General features: G+C 45.1%; 2 long non-coding RNA genes across 2 annotated transcripts; both read right to left on the reverse strand.

The window, feature by feature from the left end:
• Window positions 1-13,611: 13,611 nt before the first annotated feature.
• On the reverse strand, window positions 13,612-14,735 carry LOC115385882 (uncharacterized). The gene is made up of 3 exons (XR_003931201.1): window positions 14,597-14,735; window positions 14,453-14,521; window positions 13,612-13,910 (listed from the first exon to the last, which is right to left on the reverse strand). It is a non-coding gene; the product is annotated as an uncharacterized LOC115385882 (long non-coding RNA).
• Window positions 14,736-17,114: 2,379 nt separating this feature from the next.
• On the reverse strand, window positions 17,115-18,451 carry LOC115386082 (uncharacterized). The gene is made up of 3 exons (XR_003931272.1): window positions 18,323-18,451; window positions 17,343-17,533; window positions 17,115-17,167 (listed from the first exon to the last, which is right to left on the reverse strand). It is a non-coding gene; the product is annotated as an uncharacterized LOC115386082 (long non-coding RNA).
• Window positions 18,452-24,345: the final 5,894 nt, after the last annotated feature.

Below are 24,345 nucleotides of genomic sequence, written 5' to 3' on the forward strand. Positions count from 1 at the left end.
AATACAGGTGCACAGTACATGGGTCAAACGACCGTGCCTCCGCTAGTCTTGTGCCTGCCTACCCGAATCTCACCTAAATTAGGACCCCCTGACTCTTCACGTGGATCGGGCAGTGGGATGGATTAAGCACAGAGCTCAGTGAGACCAAGATCTCCTGAAAGTGTCCCCGAGATCGTCGTTAAAACGACTGAACACTAGCCGCCAACCACCACGACACTAAACCACCCCCCAGGAGTCCGGCTGAAGCACCAGTCCTCTAAGCCTACCAGGAGACAAGGTTATAAAGCAAAACCCATAAACTTCATGCACACTACAAAACAAAAAAACAAAAAACACTTCACTCACCTGTATCCCTTGCAGAAACATGCCAAAAACCGCCTTATTAAATGAAAAAGAGCAAGAAGCGCCTTGTCCTCCCCGCCAGTGAACTGCACAAGCATCAGTCGGCTGCTGACATCACAGTCCATTCACAAAAGTAGGTAAATTATCCAGCATGCGAAACAGGCGTGGAGACGCCACGTGGGAGAAAAAAAACCTACTGATAATTACGTCTAGGAGAACCGATCAAAGGCCAAATTTAAAACATAACTGTCCCGATGAGCCCCCACCTTTTTATGGCCCAGCTCAAGACTGCAACAAACAAGGAGGGGACAGGACAATGGCAAAAGATTTAAATAGTTTATTTAATCATTAATTAAGGTTCCTTCTCTTTAAATTAAATCATCTAAAAGCAGCAAGTACAAAAGCTATCAGTATGTTGTCAGTATAGATGTGAGCATAACGCAGTAAGCTGCAGTGCATGTGGTTTGCAATCAGTAAGTGGAATCACCATCAGGTGAGTGTGTGTGTGGTGTTGTCAGAGTGCGGATGTGTATGCGAGGAATTAGTATAAGTGTAGTGAGCTGAGGTGCGTGTTGCGTGCGAGCATATCAGTAAGTTAACCTGAAAACAAGGCGGTGTGGCAGTCACGGTGCATGGTGCTGTTGGAGGACGGCAGCCTGGGCGTGTCGACTTCGCCCGATAGCGGCAGAGGGTGAGGCAGGTGGAGAGAGCGCGCCAAGAGGAAGGCGGAAGCCTGGCTTTTAACAAGGGCGGCCGGAGGTGGCGCAGCTTCAGGAGGCACTACGTCCCTCCCACAGGAGACCTCCACACGAGCTCAAACTCAGGAGCTTACTACAGACCCCCAGCAGAGGGGGCTGTCACATCCCCGCCCATAAAGAGCAGGGTCCGAGCAGGATCCCTGTGAAATCCACCAGTGCTCAATACCAGAAATTACAGGACGCTTAAAAGGCTGAAAAACAAACAAAGCTTCAGGGTGCACTACGCCCCTCCCACAGGAGACCTCCACATGAGTATTTTCGGAGTTTTTTTTTTCGCCCTGAGCCTTTCAAAGCCTTTTATTTTGACCACCAGAGCTGCAGACACTTTGGTAAGTTCACCTGAACTTTATGAACTAGTACCAAGTGCTAGTAACCATGGTACATTATCACTAAAGTCCCAGTAATAGTGGACGGTTTAATTAAAATAGCAGCAATACAGAAAAAAGTATCAGTAAAGTACCAGACGTAGTTAAAATATATCAAACAAAACATTTTTGGTGGAGGAAATATAATGCGAAGAAGGAAAGAAGGGGATGTAGGTATAACAGGTACTGCTGTTCACCTATTTCAGAGCCAGGCGCTCACACAAGGAAAGAAATGTCTGAATACAAGCTTGTTCTGGATGAATGAATCATTTCTATTTGAAGCTGGAGGAATTTTAACTGCAGTTTTATTTGTGATCTCGGTGTCTCTGTATAACCAACTCTTCTCTGACAGGTCAGGCCAGTCCAACATGGTAGTCGTTGGAGAGGTGCTCTCTTCCTCCACCTCGGACTACCAGGTGGAGCAGATCTTGGGCAGTGGGTCCTTCGGGACGGTCACCCTCTGCACCAAGACGCCGGACCGGAGCTCGGTCACTCTGAAGATCATCAGCGACCAAAAAGCCATCGCGGATTCTCAGCATGAGGTGAAGTAGAGGAGAATTCTGTCACATTTCACCTGTTTTCTCTCCGTTAAACCACTGAGTCTGACCTGAGGCTTCTTGTGATCTGCTGTGATTCCAGGTGTCCTGCCTCACGCTGATGAGAGGTCGGGGTTCTGCCGACTTCAACATCGTCCATTTCGTCGAGTCCTTCATGGTCGGGGAGCGTCAGTGCCTGGAGTTAGAGCGGCTGGAGGTCACGCTCCATGACTTCATGGCTGCTCACTCTCTGGCACTGCAGGAAATTCGCCCAATCGTCCAACAGGTTTGACTTTCTGACCTTCTTTAATGTGTCCTGCTCTGTTTTTCTCTCATGTGCTGATTTCCTCATGATTCCAGCTGAAACATCCTGAGACAGATTTCTTCTCTGAGTCACAGTAAAGAGCTGCAGCAGGTTTATTGATAATTGATCCACGTGTGTCTTCAGCTCTGTGAAATGAGTGAAGAACCCTGGACATGCCGGTGGTTTTAATGCTGCTCTGCATTCTGTTTCAGATGTGCAAAGCTCTGTGGTTCCTCAAGAGCATCGGGCTGGTCCACTCGGACCTGAAGCCCGAGAATGTGATCCTGGTGGACCACACCAAGCATCCATTCCGGGTCAAACTGATTGATTTCGGTTTGGCCCACACCGACCCCCACCGAAGGACCGGCCACGTGCAGGGAACTCTGCCATACATGTAAGAAACCAGACTTTGTTCTCCAGATGTGGAACATCTGTGTCAGCAGCGCAGGCTGACAGCTGCATTTGAGCAGCTCGTAGTGACTGAAGTGTGTTTGTGTCGTCCTCAGCTCTCCGGAGATGCTGGTTGGAGCTCCCTTCAGCGAGGCCATCGACGTCTGGGCGATGGGCTGCATCGCGGCGGAGATGCTGCTCAGGGCTCGTCTGGTGGACGGGGACACCAAGGCTGATATGGTAGGATCATATTTCATTCTGATACAGATCATCCTGTCTCCCTGCTGGACTCAGAGCTGGTGAAGCTGGTTTGTTCTGCAGTGTCTGCTCTGATGACGATGTTGAATTCAGAAAGTATAATTTAACTCTGTGCTTTTCCCACAGTTGCGAGTCATCGTATCAGTTCTTGGGATGCTCCCGAACGCCGTGCTGAACGTCAGCTATTACACCGAGACATTCTTTGAGGTCTCAGCTGTTCGGGGATGACCAGAGCTTGGACTCTGAAGGTAAAACTCACTCTGTCTCTCTCTGAATGTTGTTGGATCAGAGGAGATTTTCTCTAAACTACCATCATTGACACGTTGTCTAAATGAAATGTTTCCTCTCTTCAGTCAACAGCTGAGACCAGCACCAGCAGGACGAGCCCCGTCAGGTCTCTCAGGGATCTTCTGACGGTGAGTGATGCAGCGTCTCCTGGAAAACTCCTGTTTTTATGGTCTGAATGTCTTTTCTGACTTCTGGTTGTTTCCTTCCGTCCCTGAAGGTTCCTGAGGACACCCCGGCTGAGGACGTCCCGGCGGAGCAGGCAGACCGGGCCAGCTTCGTGGACCTCCTCAGCAAGATGCTGAGCGTCAGCCCCAGTGAGCGGATCGCTCCGTCCGCCATCCTGGAACAACCGTTCCTGACACTCAGCCATCTGAGAAGCCGCCATGACAGCTAGTAAGAGTCTCTTAGACGTCTGGTTCTTCTCCTTGTTGAACTCGGTGACTGACTGTGTGTGTGTTTCAGTTTGCAGAGGGCCAGCCAGCTCATGTGGAGCTGCTCCGATGGAGTGGAGGAGGAGGAAGAACCTGCTCACAGTTCTTCCGGCACCTGCAGCTCCTATCGGAGCAGCAAATACACCGAGTGGGACAGCGAGGACTCGGGGGTGTGGCAGCAGGTACTGATCTGTACTTTCTCACTGCGCTGATTCTTTACTGCAGGAAATGCGGAGAAACTGCTTGTTGTCTTGTTTCTGGAAGCTCTGAGCTGCAGGATGAGGAGCCATCTCCGGAGACGACGCCTCCTGATGGACGTGTGGAAGAGAGCATCTCAGGTAAGAACAGCAATGAGCTCTAAATCTCCTGCAGGAGCTCAGATGTTCCAGCAGAGGAGTTTACAACACAGGATTCTGTTTTTCAGAAGACGGCAGAGATCCAGATAACCCCACCAGCTGTCCGTCCACTGAGAGACGCCCACTCAAACGGAGATGAGTTGAAAAAGACGAGGAGGACAACGTCCCCGCAGTGAAAAGACCCAAGCTGGACTCCGGTAAGAACAGCAATGAGCGCTAAATCTCGTGAAGGAGCTGAGATGTTCCACAACACAGGATTCTGTTTTTCAGAAGACGGCAGTGTTCTGAACACCTCAACAAGTCGTCCATCCACTGAGAGACGCCCACTTAAAAGGAGATGGGATGAAACAGGCCCAGACAGCGACGCTCCCACAGCCAAAAGACCCAGGCTGGACTCAGGTAAGAACAGCTCCTGCAGGAGCTCAGATGTTCCAGCAGCAGAGTTTACAACACAGACATGATTCTGTTTTTCAGAAGACAGCAGAGCTCCAGAAAACTCCATCAGCCGTCCGTCCACTGACAGGCGCGCACGGAAACGGAGATGCGATGAACCAGACCCAGACAATGACGCCCCCGCTACCAAAAAACCGAGGCGGGACTCAGGTAACAACAGCAATGACTTTAAAATCTCCCAAGTAGCTGAGATGTTTCAGCAGAAGAGTTTACAACATAGACATGATTCTGTTTTTCAGAAGACGGCAGAGTTGTGAACAATTGAAGCCGTCCAACCACTGACAGACGGCCAAGGAAGAGGAAACGGGATGAAAAAGACCCAGAGAACGACGCCTCCTCTGCAAAAAAACCAAGGCTGGACTCTCCATGAGTCGTGAAAACACTACTTGATCAGTTTCTGATCGTAATAAACATTTATGACGTTAAAAAAAGTCATTGGAATGATCTCTTTCCTGTGTAAAGGTTCAAGGATTGTTTCTATTTATTCGTTAAAAAATAAGCTTCTGTCACTCTGATTAAGAACAGAGGAAACATTTTCACATGTCACATATTCATCTTATTCTTTTTGCCACAAAGAAAAAGGTAAAACCCATCCATGGATGTTTACCAGACTGACTTCGGACAATTTCTTGCATTATGCTACAAATAATCTAATGAAACACTTAAGCTTCTATGAAGATAAGCAATGAAGAAGAAAATGTTCCCTACGTTACCAGCAGTCTAATGTAGCACTTATGTTACACGCTAAGGGCTAGTCAAGCCCAGGACTAGATGATGATAATTCCAATGATAGCAACAGGCTAGCTGATCAGAAGATTCTGGGTTCGCTCACGGAGAGAGAAGAGGCAGAGACTTGGAGTTGAGTTTGCAAGTAAAAAGGTACCATATATTGAGCTCTTCGAAACAAAAGGAAAACAAACAGGACTAACAAACATAACAGATTTGCAAAACTTTAACCTGCGCGAATGGCCATTCGAGATACTCTCAACAAGTTACAATTGTAATGAATATTCGAAGGTGACAGGTATTAGAAGTGCAACACAAAGGAACGATGATGATAACAGCAAATGATTTTTCACAGTGGTAAGAGGTGGAGTCCAGCTTCACACCCCTTGGACAGAAGAAATCAACCCAATTGTCCATTCATCCCACCCAAAGTTCACATGACCCACGTCTGGGTCTTAACAGCTGGTGACTCTGCGGAAGAGTCCGAGCATGTGTGGGTTGTGTGGGTGTAGGTCAAGTTGTGTGGGGGTGAGAGGTTGCTGGCTTCAGGAGCCCCTACCGGCCCGGCAGAGGTAGCACTTGGTCTCCGGCTGGAAAACCGGAGCTCCGGTTAGGCTCTCGGCCTGGTCTCTAGCTCGCCATCATTCTTTGCAGGACCGCAGGAAAAAAAAACCTGGCCTGTACAAAGCACCAAATAACGAATATCAAATACATGTACATATCAAATAAATACAAATCCTTGTACTAATAAATTGGATTGAAGTAATTGTGCGCACTGACCAATTTATAGCACTACCTGCACAGTAAGTTACACTGCAGTGAAAGTAATCCCAAAAGAGATTCAAAGAGTCTTAAATAGTAATAAAATACAATCTTTCAGTGTCAAAGTTCAATAAATAGTCATATCATTAAGTAAAGTGCTTCATGCAAACTGTGGAAATTAATTAATTAGTCCACTGTTGACAGATAAAGTGCTCATTCAGTGCATCAGTGAAGTTTATAAGCCACAAACTTACAAGATCACATTCAAAAATAAAGGCACTTAAAATACATCATCACACTTTTCTGACACCAACGCTGGAGTATTTGGCTTATCATCACAGTTCAGGGTAAGTTGATATTTTTGAAAACAAGGCACAACTTTGAATAACCCATGCATGCTAACACCTGCCTCTAGAATGAATGGAGACGCTAGGCTAACAAACGGACTGAGCACTCACCGATTCCACGGTCTGGATTACACGTGTGTGCTCTAATCGCACGATCTCGGACGCGGTAGCCGACGACTCCTATGATATAAGTGCATGGTTAAGTATAGAGCAGCACAAAGACAGTTTAACCGCAAAGATTTGACTGAAACCGACCTGAGCACAGCCTTCTCTTGGCATCCCCACTGCCTCTCCGTGTCTCCCTACTCCCCGGCATGACCCTGCTAATAATAGCCGGCGCTAAGTCACGTGACTGTGTGACGTCGTCATGAATGAAGCGATCTGATTGGCTAAACGCCAAGCCAACGGGAACATGTCAAATGCCGCGGGATTTGAGAGAGAGTGAGTGCAGCAGATCTATAAATGTCTGGATGTAGACGAGAGAGAGCAACATAATGATAGGCTGTCAGGATTTGACACCTGGGTTACACCCTCCCCTCCTAAAACCATGCAACCCCGGTGCATGCTAAACTACATGAACACTGGAACAAACAACGTTAGACGCCGGGACATCAAATACTTCACCATAGGCATGGGCTAAACTATGGAAAAGAGTTTGCACGACCGAGATCAAAGGATTACCTAAGGAAGGGTACTGTAAACGGTCAGGTGGGTGTCGCTGTCGCGAAGAACGGCGGACAGGCGAAACAGAACCGGTGGGCTCTGAGATAATCTCAGGTATCGAAATAGGCACCTCAGTAGAGAATGGCTCTATTATTGCAGCGTTAGGAGATGTCTCTGCTGGACCGCCCGACAGTGGGTCACCCTCTGGTGACACCGTCTCAGGAGGAACTGGACCTTCAGGTAGATATGGATCAGGTACATGCTCAACTCCCCCCTCAGGTTCACCAGGGACTTCATCTTCCTCCTCACTGGGAAAGGGTGGAACAGCAACTTCGGATGGACCAGGGGACTCTCCAACGTCAGGTAAGTCAACTACAGGTGAGTGTATTGTTTCAGGGACTGGGTTACTGCCTGAGGACGGGCCAGGAAAAGAACTTTCAACACTAAACCTCACAGGTGGTAGAACTGTGGGCTCCGAATAACTCCATTCCTCCTCTTCGTCACTCAGGTGATCTGGATCCACAACCGGCTTCTTCAGACTCCTGGTTTGAGGTCTGCAAACAGGTGCAGCGGGTTGCGGTTTGGGATCTGTGGTTTCGGGCAGAAAACCACATGGCAGTAACAAGTCTCTGTGTAATGTGCGGGTTCGTCCAGACGTGTCCTTCTCCGGTTGGACTGTGTAAACAGGGAGGTCTCCTGCTCGTTTGAGCACAACATAAATGTCTTTCTCCCACTTGTCCTCCAGTTTGTGTTTACCACGGAGTTTCACGTTGCGGACGAGCACCCGATCACCTTCCTCCAAAATAGACGGTTTTACTCGTTGATCAAAACGAGATTTATTTTTATCTGCAGATCTAGCAGCATTCTTAGAAGCGAGTTTATAACTCTCTTCCAACCGAGAACGAAGAGCCTGCACGTATTGAGAGTGCGACATGGACTGAGCGTCTCGAGTGGGAAGGCCGAAAGCCAGGTCCACGGGCAATCTTGGAGAGCGACCGAACATGAGCTCATATGGTGTGTAGCCCGTGACATCATTGCGGGTGCAATTATAAGCGTGGACTAACGGCTTCACGTATTCCTTCCATCTCTGCTTCTGCTCTGGTTCAAGAGTTCCTAACATGCTGAGCAACGTGCGGTTAAACCGCTCAACCGGGTTACCACGAGGATGGTAAGGAGTGGTCCTGGTCTTTTGTATGCCAGCTATGTCACAGAGCTCTTTAATGAGATGCGATTCAAAGTCAGGCCCCTGATCTGTGTGTAAGCGCTCGGGTATACCGTAGTGAACAATGAAGTTGTCAAACAGACATCTTGCAACAGTTTTAGCCTTTTGGTTGGCAGTTGGAATAGCTACGGCAAATTTAGTAAAATGGTCTGTCAACACTAAGATGTCTTTTGTGTTACTTTTATCAGGTTCGAGCGATAGGTAGTCCATACACAACAGTTCAAGGGGTCTGCTTGTTTTGATGTTAACCAATGGAGCAGCTCGTTCTGGAAGAGCTTTTCGCCTGACGCAACGATTGCAAGTCCTTATTTTCAGCTCGACATCGGCAGCCATGCGTGGCCAGAAGAACCTGGATCTAACCAAGTCCAGGGTACGATCGACTCCCAGATGACCCATGTCATCATGGAGACTGGTCAGCACCACTGAACGGAGATCTTCGGGTAACACGAGCTGGAATGACATACGCTCACCATCTTGTCTCCTCCTATAGAGGATGTCATCCTGGAGCTCCAGACGACTCAACTCTCTCAACAAAAGAGGAACGTCTGGGAGTTCTTGCCTCACTGTGGGAGGAACTTTATCTCCACTCTCCAGCTGATGGATTACCTCGCCAAGAGTTGGGTCGGCTCTCTGCCTCTCTTTCAATTCATGGTGAGAAAGAGAAGGAACAACAGGTAAACCATGACAAGAATCGGCAACATACGCATCGGGAATAGCAGCGACGGACATACTCAAAGATTCAACAAGTGTTATGCATTCCACATCAGCATCAGGATTACGACATCTCACCAGACAACTGTGGCAAATGGCGGCCACAACATCTAGAGAAAGCTCAACAGCAGCACTGTCCTCAACGTGATCAGCCGTGAAATGCTTCACCATCTCCCACTCCTTCTGACAATGAGTGTCAGGTGGCTCTGAGTGAGGCCTACGAGAAAGCGCATCGGCGTCTCGGTTCTGACTGCCGGCACGATACTGCAACTTAAAATCATAGGTGGACAGTGCAGCAAGCCACCGATGACTTGCGGCATCCAGTTTCGCTGATGTTAAAATGTAGGTTAACGGGTTGTTGTCTGTTACCACCACAAAACTTGAACCGTACAAGTAATCGTGAAACTTTTCACAAACGCTCCATTTCAACGCTAGAAATTCTAGTTTGTGCGCGGGATAGCGAGATTCACTGTTTGACAAGCCTCTGCTTGCATACGCAATGACGCGCAGCTTTCCATCTTGCTCTTGATAAAGCGCAGCACCTACCCCAGAAGCGCTCGCATCAGTGTGCAAAATATACGGTTGCTTGGGGTTGGCAAACCCAAGAACTGGAGCTGAAGTCAACCGATCAATGAGAGTATCAAAAGCAGACTGGCAGTCAGTAGTCCACCTCTCATTAAAAGGCAGCTTAGAATCGTGGAGCGGAGTAACAGAAACACGTTTGGAACTCTGGCGACGCGTAGGAACATACCCTTTCGTCAGGTCATTTAAGGGTTTAGCAATAGTAGCATAGCCACTAATAAAACGACGGTAATAACCAGCAAAACCCAAGAAAGATCTTAGTTCTTTGAGGTTACGCGGAACCGGCCAGGATTTTAGGGCAGCGATCTTTTCTGGATCGGTCTCGACACCACCCTCAGAGACTACATGGCCGAGATAGCGCACAGAGCTTTGGAAAAATTTGCACTTCTCAGGTGACAGTTTGAGGCCGTAATCTCTGAGCCGATGAAGCACGCGTAATAAGCGACTCTCATGCTCTTCAAGACTATCAGAAAAGATTATCAGATCATCAATAAAAACTAGAACCTCTTTCAGATGTAAATCGCCCATGCACTTTTCCATAAGGCGTTGGAAAGTGGATGGAGCGTTTGTCACACCCTGGGGCATGCGGTTGAATTCCCAAAACCCCAGCGGAGTAACGAAAGCTGTCTTGGATTTGTCACATTCTGCCATCTCAATTTGATAGTAACCCGACTTGAGATCAAGGACACTAAACCATCTAGAACCAGTCAAGGCAGAGAAAGATTCCTCCAAGTTAGGGAGCGCGTAGGCATCTTTGATTGTTTGGAGGTTAAGCTTTCGATAGTCAATGCAAAGGCGAACATCTCCATTCTTTTTCCTGACAACAACAATGGGTGAAGAAAAAGGTGAGTCAGATTCACGAATAACTCCTGCCTCTAACAAATCACGCAAATGGTTGCGGACAGCCTCGAGGTCGCGAGGATGGATTGGTCGGGCTCGGTGTTTAAAAGGAGTTTCATCGCTGAGGCGGATGTGATGCTTCACCTTATCTGTCCGCCCAAGATCAAGATCATGATGTGAAAATACTTCTGGTATTTGCTTGAGTTTGGAGATGATGCGCTCTTTCCAGTCTGAGGGAATAGGAGAGTTACTAAAATCAAACTCTAAATCAGAATTCTTGCATTGATCATTAGTGACACTGTGTGACAGGATCTGCGGTGACATTGACAGTTCGGCAATCACACTGAGTGGAGGCAGTATTACACCGTGTTCTGACTCGTTGGTGACCACCACGGGGAGCTTATGTGGTGAGTCTATGGAAAGTGAAACTAAACAACTTTTCACACACAATCCACCAGGCATTGGTGTAATGGGCTGTTCAATCAGAGCACACTGGCCAGCTAGTGATGGTTTCACCCGGACAGAGCCCTCGAGGACCAGGGTTTGACCAGCAAGAACCTCGACCGGGGTCTTACTTGCTAATCTGATGATGGAGTCACTGGCCTCTTCGGTCTGCCGGTGTCTAAGCTGGAGCAACTGCAAAACCGCTCTGTACCCCTGCATAGCAGGCTGGAAATGAGCAGACTCAGCTTCCACATAGTGCTCATACAGTGGGTCCAGTGTGTTCATCCCAATTAAGATCTGGGACTGGTGTTCTGAAGGAGAATCTGGAACAATGAGTGCAAGAGTGACTAGTTCCATGTCAACACCAACGAAGTCTCTGGGGAATGTGATAGTTACTTCAACATAACCCAAGTAGGGAACAGCTTGACCTGCTGCACCTTCTACTTTAAGGAGGTCACACAATGGCATTAACGGCTGTCGAGATAGATACTTGTTATAAAAAGAAACCGGAACAGTGGTCACTTGTGATCCTGTGTCAAGTAAACAATGACACACTTGTTCTGCAATTGTCACATCACTGGTACATTTTGAACCAATAAGACCTTTAGGAATCTTGTTTGTGTAAGTGCAATGAGACTGTTCTCTGCATGCAGCTTGTTTCTGGTTCTTGGGACATTTTTGGTCCAAGGCAGTTCCGGTTCGCCCCGTAACAGGAACTTTGCTTAGTTTAAAGGCTGATTTTCTGATGTATTTGTTCTTCTCCACTTTGCTTGTCTCTCAGCAAACTGTTTTTTCTTGGTGGCAACAAGAGCAGAATTCGGGGGATTGTCACATTGTGGTTTAATGTGCCCATCTTCACCACACCTAAAACAATACCAGGTTTAGGTGCAGGAGGTGGGTTTCTTTGAGGCTTGCCCACCCCCTGACCATCACCATGGCTATGGCCAGGAGTGGACTTTGCTGCAGCTGAAGGCTTCGAGCCAGAGTGGGTGGCTGTTAGTGCGTTAAGCTGTTTCTGCATGTCAGCCAACTGTCGGGCAAGCTGTTCCAAAGTGACAGCTTCTGGTTTACTGTCAGTTTTAGCACAAGCATAATGAGCATGGGACAGGGCTTTGGCCTTCGAACCCAGATGTTGCTTCATCCGCTGCGACTTGGCTGCTTCTCTGTCCTCCTCTGTGCGGAGCAGCAGCAACAGTTCTGCGAAGGGTGGCGGACAGGACTTACGCTGCTTAAGTTGAAGTTCTGCAATTAAAGTATTGTCCCAGCATCCCCTGCAAAACTGATTGAGCAGGTGTTTATCAAACTCAGCTTGCGGGACTCCCCCTCTCTTTACTGCGGCACTCAACGCGACTTGGAGCCTTTGAAGGAAAGCCGACGGCTTCTCCCCCCCATCTTGAAAAGTATCCATGAATTTTGCATACAATTCATCCCCGTCTTGGACTGCACCATATGCGGAATCAAGGATTTGGAGGTATACTGCGGGAGGCGTTTCCGGTTTCAAGTGTTTAACCATATCTGCTGCAGGAGACAATAAACTTTCAATAATACGTCTAGATCGCTGTAAGTCTGACACAGACGGATCATTCATCATTAAATCAATAGCAGATCGGAAAGTGTCATAATCAGACTCATTTTGGGGACGTGGTGATCGTCCAGAAAAAGCTCTGAGTCTCTGTATGGACATGTGGGACATTGCATTGTCCTCACTTTTCACAATATGTTCCACTACAAGTCGTTGAACTTCTGGTGGATTCAGGTCAGGCAAAGATGGAAAAGGAACTCGTGACTGGGCAGCAGGTGGTGTCTGCGCATGTCTATGAGCTTCACGCGGATGTGGCCCTGGAGGCAGAAGGACAGGCGACGCCACACTAGCGGCTGGGGGCACGGACAGTATCGCATTAACTTTCTCCTCCAGGCACTCTGGAACTGACCCCAGCCCTGCGATGGAACGGCCCAGCAGAGACATGACATCCTTTAAGACATCTGTGTATTCTTTACCGGTACTCTTTGCTAATTTCTGCAGCTCAGAAAGATAAGCATCAGTTTTAGTTTTTTCAACGTGAGCGGCGCAAATACTAGACAGTTCAGAAATTTTACCGGTTACTGTTTGGTCGTTGCTTATGTAAATGTAGGGTAATTGTGCACGAAGCGCAGCAATGGCAGCACCAGAATTAAATTCAACCACCAGTGCACCGTCAAATGCAGATCCGGACTGAGAAACAAGTTCTGAACGTGAAATTGAACCATATTTACTCAAAAAGTCAAGTATTTCTTCGCAAATATCACCTTTAGTAATACCCTCAATGATAACTGCATTGGAAATTTTTATGCCAAGTTCTTCAAAAATATCCATGTCTGTCCTGTGTATTTTTCCCGTTGCCAATAGTTACTCAAATACAGGTACCCCTCTGCCAAACAAAAGCAACTCTCTCCTGGCTAGCTCGCCACGTTATGTAGCACTTATGTTACACGCTAAGGGCTAGTCAAGCCCAGGACTAGATGATGATAATTCCAATGATAGCAACAGGCTAGCTGATCAGAAGATTCTGGGTTCGCTCACGGAGAGAGAAGAGGCAGAGACTTGGAGTTGAGTTTGCAAGTAAAAAGGTACCATATATTGAGCTCTTCGAAACAAAAGGAAAACAAACAGGACTAACAAACATAACAGATTTGCAAAACTTTAACCTGCGCGAATGGCCATTCGAGATACTCTCAACAAGTTACAATTGTAATGAATATTCGAAGGTGACAGGTATTAGAAGTGCAACACAAAGGAACGATGATGATAACAGCAAATGATTTTTCACAGTGGTAAGAGGTGGAGTCCAGCTTCACACCCCTTGGACAGAAGAAATCAACCCAATTGTCCATTCATCCCACCCAAAGTTCACATGACCCACGTCTGGGTCTTAACAGCTGGTGACTCTGCGGAAGAGTCCGAGCATGTGTGGGTTGTGTGGGTGTAGGTCAAGTTGTGTGGGGGTGAGAGGTTGCTGGCTTCAGGAGCCCCTACCGGCCCGGCAGAGGTAGCACTTGGTCTCCGGCTGGAAAACCGGAGCTCCGGTTAGGCTCTCGGCCTGGTCTCTAGCTCGCCATCATTCTTTGCAGGACCGCAGGAAAAAAAAACCTGGCCTGTACAAAGCACCAAATAACGAATATCAAATACATGTACATATCAAATAAATACAAATCCTTGTACTAATAAATTGGATTGAAGTAATTGTGCGCACTGACCAATTTATAGCACTACCTGCACAGTAAGTTACACTGCAGTGAAAGTAATCCCAAAAGAGATTCAAAGAGTCTTAAATAGTAATAAAATACAATCTTTCAGTGTCAAAGTTCAATAAATAGTCATATCATTAAGTAAAGTGCTTCATGCAAACTGTGGAAATTAATTAATTAGTCCACTGTTGACAGATAAAGTGCTCATTCAGTGCATCAGTGAAGTTTATAAGCCACAAACTTACAAGATCACATTCAAAAATAAAGGCACTTAAAATACATCATCACACTTTTCTGACACCAACGCTGGAGTATTTGGCTTATCATCACAGTTCAGGGTAAGTTGATATTTTTGAAAACAAGGCACAACTTTGAATAACCCATGCATGCTAACACCTGCCTCTAGAATGAATGGAGACGCTAGGCTAACAAACGGACTGAGCACTCACCGATTCCACGGTCTGGATTACACGTGTGTGCTCTAATCGCACGATCTCGGACGCGGTAGCCGACGACTCCTATGATATAAGTGCATGGTTAAGTATAGAGCAGCACAAAGACAGTTTAACCGCAAAGATTTGACTGAAACCGACCTGAGCACAGCCTTCTCTTGGCATCCCCACTGCCTCTCCGTGTCTCCCTACTCCCCGGCATGACCCTGCTAATAATAGCCGGCGCTAAGTCACGTGACTGTGTGACGTCGTCATGAATGAAGCGATCTGATTGGCTAAACGCCAAGCCAACGGGAACATGTCAAATGCCGCGGGATTTGAGAGAGAGTGAGTGCAGCAGATCTATAAATGTCTGGATGTAGACGAGAGAGAGCAACATAATGATAGGCTGTCAGGATTTGACACCTGGGTTACACTAAGCAGGGAAGCCCAGACTTCCCTGTCCTGAGACTCTTCCTCCAGCTCTTCCGGGAGGATCCCAAGGCGCTCCCAAGTGATTTCAGGTTGCACTGTGCTTTGGATATTGACTGGAAAAAGGGGCTTCAGGGAGACCAGAGCACTGGTGTGGTTGAACTCAACTATTACCTGTCGGTGAAACTCAGTTTGGGTTGTCGATGCAAAGGTGGCGATTAATTGAACCATGTTTTAATAATAATAATGCATTGGTTTTATATAGCGCTTTTCAGGACACTCAAAGACACTTTACATTGCATTCCATTATTCATTCTCTCCATACTGGGTGGTAGTAAGCTACTACTGTAGCCACAGCTGCCCTGGGGCAGACTGACAGAAGCGAGGCTGCCAATTTGCGCCATCGGCCCCTCCTACCACCACCAACCATTCACTCTCACAACTTTCATACTAGGCAAGGTGGGTGAAGTGTCTTGCCCAAGGACACAACGACAGTTTTACGCCTGAGGGAGCGGGGATCGAACCACCAACCCTCCGGTTTTAAGACGACCTGCTCTACCAACTGAGCTACTGTCGCCCCCACTTTTACAAGTTAAGTTGTTACTTCATCAAGATCACTGTTGGTAAGACCTTTTTCACACTTCCTGGTTTTTTAGCCGGAAATACGCCATCCGTGGGTGACTTTGCTTCCGGTAGCCCTGCCACAAGCTAAAAACAAACGATGCTGTCGAGTACCTGCTTGCTTTTCTAATGGGCTGAAGCAGCCTTATCTTAATTTTTACTCGTTTCCAAAGAACAGAGAGGTCAGACAGAAGTGGATTCAGGCGATTAGGCGGGGAGGGGCCCAGATTTGTTATTAACGAGGGGAGCAGCATGTCTGCAGCTGACATGTCACTCCGGCGGCTACGTCCAGGAGCTAAGTGTTAGCCGCCGTAAAACTGATGCTGTTCCAAGTCTCTTCAGCTGGAATGAGTTCACACCGCATCCTACCAGGAGTCCGTGTACGGCCGCTGCTCCACACGGCAGTCTGTGGAGCTGTCTGTCCAGGAACCGGAGAGCAAACAGAGAGAAACTGCAGCGATGGAGGATAAACTGGACCATGACTCTGCGACCCGCTTCCTGCAGGTAAGAAACTCCATCTGTTGTAAACAACGGATTACATACACATTTTATTTTTCTTATATAAGTGTGTGTGTGTCTGTCTGTCAACAGGGTCTATTATTTTAATAAAGTGTGTGTTTGTGTCTGTGTGTGTCAACAGGGTCTATTATTTTCATAAATTGTATAAAGACCAGAATTAATCTTTCTTCTGAATCACCACAGGTGTTCTGGATGAGGTGGCAGATTACATCAGAGACCTGGAAGCCAAACTGCAGAGTGTTTCCCTGCCGTCCTCAGTCGAATTGATGTATAAATAAAGTTTGATTGATTTACATGTAACACATTCTTTTGTTACTGTTCCTTTGTGGGGAGAGGATTTGAATTTAGCCATGCAACCACATCTGAAAAAGTGAAATCATACACACTGCAGCAAGCACAATTAATTCAACTGAGGCTTAAGATATTTTATCAATAAGCATTCATTTGATTTAAACACATACACAGTACAATATAGGCCAAGGCTATATTCTGAACAATTTATTTAACGAATGAAATATCAAATGAGCTGTGTAATTAATCACCATTTGTGCATTTACAAGAATGTACAATGTTGGATCACTATGCTAAACTGTAAAATAATAACCAATGTGATAAAATATCAAAATAATCATGTTACAGCAGTGCAGCAAATATTTATAACAGACAACAGAAGTATAAGTTAGAGAGGGAATCCTGAGACCAAGGAGGAGGAAGAACTGGGACTTCAGGAGCCAAGTGGTGCTGGATCAGATCACTGGATGTTTCATGTGGACAAAGGTATGACATGCGGCATCCACGTGGGACAGGGCCATGGAACCTGCTCTATTTCAGACAAGCCATCCAACACAGGAGCACTGAGGGGCTGGGGTTGTTCCTCATGCAGCTTGGGTCCAGCCGCCATCAAGTCAGGGTCGGGAAACGGTCCTAAAAAAAGATACATAAAGCCTCTACTTATTTGTGCTTATATTTTGGGAAAATGTAGTTACAGTAGTTACATTTGGCCATCATTACACAAAGGCATTAGCATTTAGCTGTCACAAAAGTGAAATGCTGAATATTATTACCTGTATATGCCTGGTACAATGTGGACTGACGACCACTCTCACCAGCTGCTGTTGGCTTTCGCACCACCACATCACTCACAGGTTCTGGATGAATTCACTGAAACCAACGGTGAAATATGTTCATTTTTGCAAAGAATTGTAGTAATACACAGTCTGTGTGTGTGTGTGTTGTTTTTTTTAATAATTTCAGGACACAAACAAAAAAGACAACATATGGTAAACACAAGCACTTCATGAAAACAGAGTAAATAAACTACCTTATTAAACACCACCTGAGTTCTTGCTCTATGCCATTGCTGTAGACTGCTTGTGCAGGCCAGAGATGGAGGACAGTCTGCAGGCCATACTGTGTATAATGCGCTGTCTGATGAAGCAGGGCCACAGTGTGGTTGAAAAACCCTCTTCCTGCTGCACAGCTACAGGAAAACGCCATCAGACGTCCACTGTCAACAGCAAGCGTCATCTGTACAAAAATGGATAAGAATGATGAACATGACATCATGGAAATACCTCACTGTCAGTGGTAAGAGATGGTAACAGCTGATGGTAAGGGGACTCTGTAGTGCACCCACCACGACCCTTTTTTATCCCCCAAAATAACTAACTTTTACAATATATTTGCACACACACACAGACACGACTTTATTCAGTACAATAGAAATACACCACACAAAGCTGGTTTGGTTGAGTGGGGATGCACTCTTCTGGCCACAGATCTATTATAAAAGCAGATAACAGCAGTAGAGACTTATAACCTATGGAATGAATTGAAATAAAATGACAAAAAGAGCAGAGTCGAGGCTCCTGTATAAGATAAGGCTGGGACGGACGGCCGTCAGCAGAGAGTTGCAGCAGCAGCTGCAACGGCAGGAACTTCTGCTCTCTGTGGTCAAACCTCTAGTTTATGCAGCTCCTGGCTTTTCCTCTACGACCGGCAGCACCTTGCCCTCACTGTCACCTGGCCATTTAATGCATTTGATATTATGATGATGATAAGACACGCACAAAAACACGTTAGCTGAGAGCTAACGCTGTTAGCTGTTGGGCTAATCAATGATAGCATTCGTCTAATATCATATCTGAAAGACGTTCACTGAAACAGCCAGAAAGAGAACAAACGGTTGTCGTCATGCTGCAAATGAAACTTAAATGTTCGGATACGGTTATCAGGATCTACACATGAAAAAGTATGCCTAAGTACAGTTGCTAGGGTTCAGTAGCACTTAGGCTAACATGCTAACTCTCTACTTACCTTCGTGTTTTTCTATGAAGTTTTCGTGGAAAAACTTGTATCCTTTCTTCATCTTTGACTTTTTTGTCACCGATTTCTCTTCCACCATCCTTTCCACATCAGCGAAGGAAATGCTGGGGAAATGTTGGAGACAAGCACTGAAAACGCGACCCATCTCGGAGAAAATGAATGGACTTGGCGCTGGACTGGAAGAAAAGTCACCCACGGAATGTGTATTTCCGGTTTTTGTGAAAAAGGTCTCTTCTATGATAACTGAATTTGGAAATTTAAACTGACTCTTGAGATACAATCTCCATTGTTACTGGAATTTGTTTTGGCGTTTGATTGTTTTAAATGTTTATTTTTTTCTTGTAATACTCGAGTCTCATTCAGTTTCACAATAACTCCTGGCTGGCTGACCCACCACTTCTAACACTCCTTTACTCTCAATTTAAATTATGCTCACCCAAATATATGAAGTGAGATTATTTAAAATGATTGGACCAGTAGGTTGGGCTCATAACAGGAGATAGAAAATGAATGAGACTCAGACCACAGTTTGAAAAAATGAATTACCGGCATATATTGTTGAACAGTATTATAAACACAATACAATGAAACAACATAAAATATTTTTTAACAGAAATTACCTGTGGCACCACACTTTGTTTTAGTAAGATTCACAGTTTAGATCACTTGTTCTTACCTGGGTGCACCCGTCTTTCAATTAATATCAAATTCAATCCGTTACAATTCAGGTTAATCACCAAATAAGTTCAACATTTCATCAACTAAAAGTTCATCAACCAACTTAAATTGTTTCTCTTGTGGAGTGAATTTCACTCAGTTGCTCAGATCCCCCTTCTGTGTGTGTGTGAAGAATTGTCCAGTTGATGCAACTGTCCTTTAGTTCCAAAGAAAAATGTCCAAAAAAGAAAATTAAGAAGAAAGAGAGTTCCAGGGTGTGTGTGGGTGTGTGTATGTGAGGGGCAGAAGATGGAAAATGGTGTGGAAGGGGGGTTGATGTTCTGGCCTACCACACCGGGCTGTTTAGTAGAAGGATCGGGTTCATCCACGGACTTGGCTCGCCATCCAAGGTTGATTCCAGCGACCGATAACAAAACCAATTAAAAAAAAAAAAAAACCTGACCTGTCAATGACAGTATCACGAATTACAATATATCTCAATTAATTCAGTCTTTCAACCATTAAAGTACGAACTGCTACACAAATCCTGTGTGCAATGAAAACAAATAGTGAAAATTGAAACATTTCCACTGCTGTTTCAGTGAAATACATCACTTGTTCCCAATATCTCAAAAAGAACTCACATTCAGCTTGTGAAAAAAAAATACAGAATCATCCAAATAGACAAAAACACATCTTAACATACTCCTCTCAAGTGCTTTTTACAGTGCAAATCAAAGCTTTAAACAATGAACAAAAGTTTTTCATTTCTCTCAACGTCAACGGCAGGGGCATAAAATGGCGCTGCCTCCTCCTGTAGTTTCACTTTCCCTTTTCTTCAGCAAGAAACACAGATAACACGAAGTAATTAGTATTTCTCGGGCTCAGAGTAACTTTTTATGACTGAAAAACTCACGAAAACTTATTTAAAATTGACATTAGGATGAGATTGATCACAAATATACTATTTTCTTACCGATTTGCAACCAAACGCACACGATATCTGGAGTCAGCACGGAGTTTGACACAACCGGAAGAGAAAAAACGAAAAAAAAGAAAAGATTCCCGCGGACGGAGGTGGGCGGGACAATGCGCAGTTTTAAGGCAGCTCATTGGTCTAGATCGTTACACACGTCATCCACTCACAGTTAACCCTTTCTCCGCTGGGCAAAATTAAATCAATAATGAAACAAATAAGAATTGCTTGAAATGACAGGGGTTTTTTTTTTCATTTTTTCTGGGATTTGCAGTATTTTTCAAATGTGGGTTACAATGGCCTACTGTTATTAATTACAATTCAAGGTAAAATCAAGGACCACTTTACTTGAAGCCCCCCTGTATAACACATTATAAGTACATTATAGCACTCTATAACTATAGTTATAAACACTCATAAATGATCACAATGCTTTATAACCTCCGTTCTCAAACTGTGGTACGTGTACTAGTGGTGGTACGTGAGCTCCCTCTAGTGGTATGCGGGGGAATCACAGAAATTTAAATATTCTTTGAAGATTAGTTAAAAGTCAGAACTTTCAGAAACAACTAATACCACCAAAATACATAATAATTTCAAATTAAAACACGTCAGATCAACTGCAATTCACATTCAGTTTTTCTCTTCTAATATAATGTGTTGGACTGCGATGTGCTCACATTCAGTCACGTAGTAGTCATTGACGATTAAACTAGCTTAGCTTCACCGTCATGAGCGTGCAGAGGTGAAACGAGAGGTCCGAAAACTCTACAAATGTGGCTCCAAACAGGAGCTATTAGGAAAAGAAGTGCAGAACAGGAGGAGAATACAACCAGCAGCCCTGCTGAAACTGAAGTTGACGACACTGAAGCGAACACGAGGCTATCAGGTGGCTAATTAAGCAGCGTAGCCGAAGCATCACCAGCATCTGCTAGCGTTAGCAACAAACGACGCTGCATGAGTGCGCATGCGCATGTGAGAGAGAGAGAGAGAGAGAGAGAGAGAGAGAGAGAGAGAGAGAGAGAGAGAGAGAGAGAGTGAGTGAGGATGTAAGTGAGAGGGAGAGTTGCCCCTTTGTGTGTGACAGTTCTAGTGTTCTGCCTTTGCTGACTGTGGCTGACAGAATTAAACAAAAACAAAAAGACCAAGACACTTAGAAATATACCTGCTTCCTGTGGGGTTTATTTTTTATTTTTTTACTTTGGTCATAATGGTGGTACTTGGAAAGCCTAATTTTTTCTGAGGCGGTACTCGGTTTAAAAAGTTTGAGAAGCACTGCTTTATAATATCAGGACCTAGCCCTAACCCTAACCCTATGCTGTATAGTGGGTTATTATACAGGGGAGCTTCAAGTAAAGTGTTACCCAGATCAAACTTTTAAATGTTTGTTTTGAACATTACAGACTGAACCTCCGATTCCCTTTGTTTGGGACCGTTTCTCTCTTTATTTCTCCACACACTCTCCTCTGTTCTCTTTCATTGGACGATGGCTGAGGCTGCATTTCCACCACAAAATTAGGGTTCGGTGAAAACCTGCTTCCTCCAGTTCATAAAACTGAAACATAAAACTTTCTGAACGATGACGAGATCAGAATATACAGAGTTTATGAATGACACAAGTCCAAAGTATATAAAGTCATTAAAAACCACCTCAGCTGAGCCTGCAGTGATGGATAAGTACTGTATATTTCCTATAATGAGGTGTGGTTTCAGTCAAAGTTGATTGCCCCCCCCACCCCCACTGCTTTACATACGTAAGTGGTCCACTTCCACCACTTCTCTGACGTGTTAAAAACAACGCCACGGCTGCTATCAGGCCGCCATCTCCCGCACTGAAATCAGGGCAATAATCCGAAGCAATAAGACCCAATTTGTCTGAATTTGTTCGAGTTGGAAATGAAGCTCATTACGCTGGAGGCCCCGAGTGAGAGAGCATGCATCTGAAATGCCTTTTGAAATACAGACGGGCGGCTCCCCGATGCTAAATGGAAACGTGTAAAAGCCTGACGAATCAAATCAGGGCCAGTCTGCCGGAATCGCGCCGATGTTGCATTACAACGCCTCTCTCAAGGAAAACACCGCCCAGGAGGGCACACATCTCCAACGAGTGTGTGTGTGGGGGGGGAATCAGAGAGTGAAGGAGGGATTACCAATTCCACGCACAGCTGGAACGATACCTGCCGCACATACAGTGATTTTTGTTAAGTGAATCTCCTGCGTTCTCCCACAATACCAATCTCTGCTGCGCTGTCATGCTGGACAAGTAGTTATTGAGCCAGAGATTGAAAGCAAGGACGGAAGAAAAAAAGAAGAAAAAGAAGAAGAAGAGAGAGAACGGGCAAACGAGGTCCAGTGAGACGGATCGAGGAGGGGGAGACATGGACAGAGATGGAGAGACGGGCCGGACTGGATAAAGGAGAAAGTGACACGAGAAAAGCACGGCTGAAGTGAGAGATGCCCCGGGAGGCGAGAGGCGAGGAGGAGGATGGGGCGCCCGCCTCCGCTCCCCTGCTTGCTATTCCAGGTGTCATCTTTTCCAGTCGTCGCTGATTAGTGCCTGAACATATCTCCTGGGGAGAAAATTAAATATTGATCTATTTTTCTCTCTTCGTTCCAACGCCCCCCTTCCGAAACGCTACTCTCGCTTGTGTGTGTGTGTGTGTGTGTGTGTGTGTGTGTGTGTGTGTGTGTGTGCAGAAGACACGAGGAGACCGCTACCGGTGGAATTTTAATGCTGGCTGCTCAGGGATGAACTGTTCACATATGACAAGGAACTAAATTACACAAAAAAGAAAGAAGGAAAGAAAAACTTCCTCCCAGGTGACCTTAAATCCACCAGGCTTTTGCTTTTTTTTTTTACCACTCTGTAGTGGAAGCTGCTACACCATGCATGCTGGTTAAAAAGTGAAAGAAAAAATGATATATGAAGATGTGACATATATTGGAAAGCTGTGAAGTTGTGTCGAATAACATTTGGAAGAGTTTCACAATCAAATGAGAAAATTTGCTCATTTTAAAGATGGATTTGTTTCTGTTGTGCCCAGAAAATTAAAATACATTCAGAATGTCAATCAAGAAAATTGCATTTCTTCTCAAATCGTATTATTCAGAAAGTCTTATATCACAATAGTTACACTGATTAAAGAGGCGCTGTGTAAAACTGCTATAATGCCAGTGTTGCACATTAGATGGCGGAGTTGAGTTTTTTTTTTTCTTTTTAATTTGCATTTTTTTTTTTTTTTTGTAGATTTTTAAAAATGAACTAATCACAGTCATGAATTTGCACCCTAACATTACAAAATAATAACAGAGGTGAACCGAGGATCATGGGACATTCATAACGCTACTCATAAAGTCTGCCCCCGTGAGCCTCTGATGACTCGTGGTTCAACTCCAGTGTTTTCGGTTTTAGCTGAGGTTTATTTTGGGCGGGTAATGGCAGCTTTCAGCTCGTATAGAGGTTTGGGGTTTGGGTCAGGAAATTACACATTATGCTGTCATACAACAGAACTGAACGAGAGCTGGAAACTTTCATCAGAGAAACAGTGAGAATTATATTCCACAGAGATTTTACCGTTTTACATAATGATTTCATTTTGTGACTTTTAAATATCCGAAGTGAAAGATTACATAGTTTAATCCTTACAAGGAATGATAATTTCTCCACATTCTGAGAGTTTCATTTCATTTGTTTAAAAACATAAAAAAAAAAAAAAAATCTAAAAAACAGATTCGACAGGTGAAAACACTAAAATAAAAAAAATAATAATTCAAGGGTTGGGACATGATATCCTGTTGTTTGGTCACATTTGGCTGATTTTGAAATTCAATTAAAATTCCTCTAAGCAAAATAATACATATTTTAGGTTTAAATGTTTCTGATTTTTATTGATCCTGAAGCTAATATTTCTTTCTTCCACTCGGATATAAAACTCTGCTTGTCAATAATAGCATTAGGGGATTCAGGATAAGTTACAAATGAAGATAGTTTGAATTACACACTTTTCTTTACAACCCTAAACTAAATCTAGATGATCTGCTCACCAGTTCTAACTTTAATTTAGCACAATATTTTAAGAGCTAAAAGGCTTAAAGGTGCTGTAGGCAGAATTTTGCTAGTCAATGCTAATTTTTCTGTGTTTTCTTTGGATTAAATGTTAGAGTATCCATTGACAATCCTTTAGGAGTGTAGCATAATTGCACCACCGCGAGGGCGCAGCTTTTCCACCTGTCTCTGTTCTGAGATGAAAAGGAATCTAGGCAGCTCCAGGTATCTTGGAGCTAGCCCCTGAGGCTCTAACCATGATTGGTCGAGGGGCGTTCGTCGCGCGTTCTTGTGGGAGGGGCTTAACTTGGCCGTGAGGGCGTGATGTCAGAGAAA

The sequence above is a fragment of the Salarias fasciatus genome, chromosome 3, assembly GCF_902148845.1.
Source record: "Salarias fasciatus chromosome 3, fSalaFa1.1, whole genome shotgun sequence".
In the NCBI taxonomy this organism is placed as follows: domain Eukaryota; kingdom Metazoa; phylum Chordata; class Actinopteri; order Blenniiformes; family Blenniidae; genus Salarias; species Salarias fasciatus.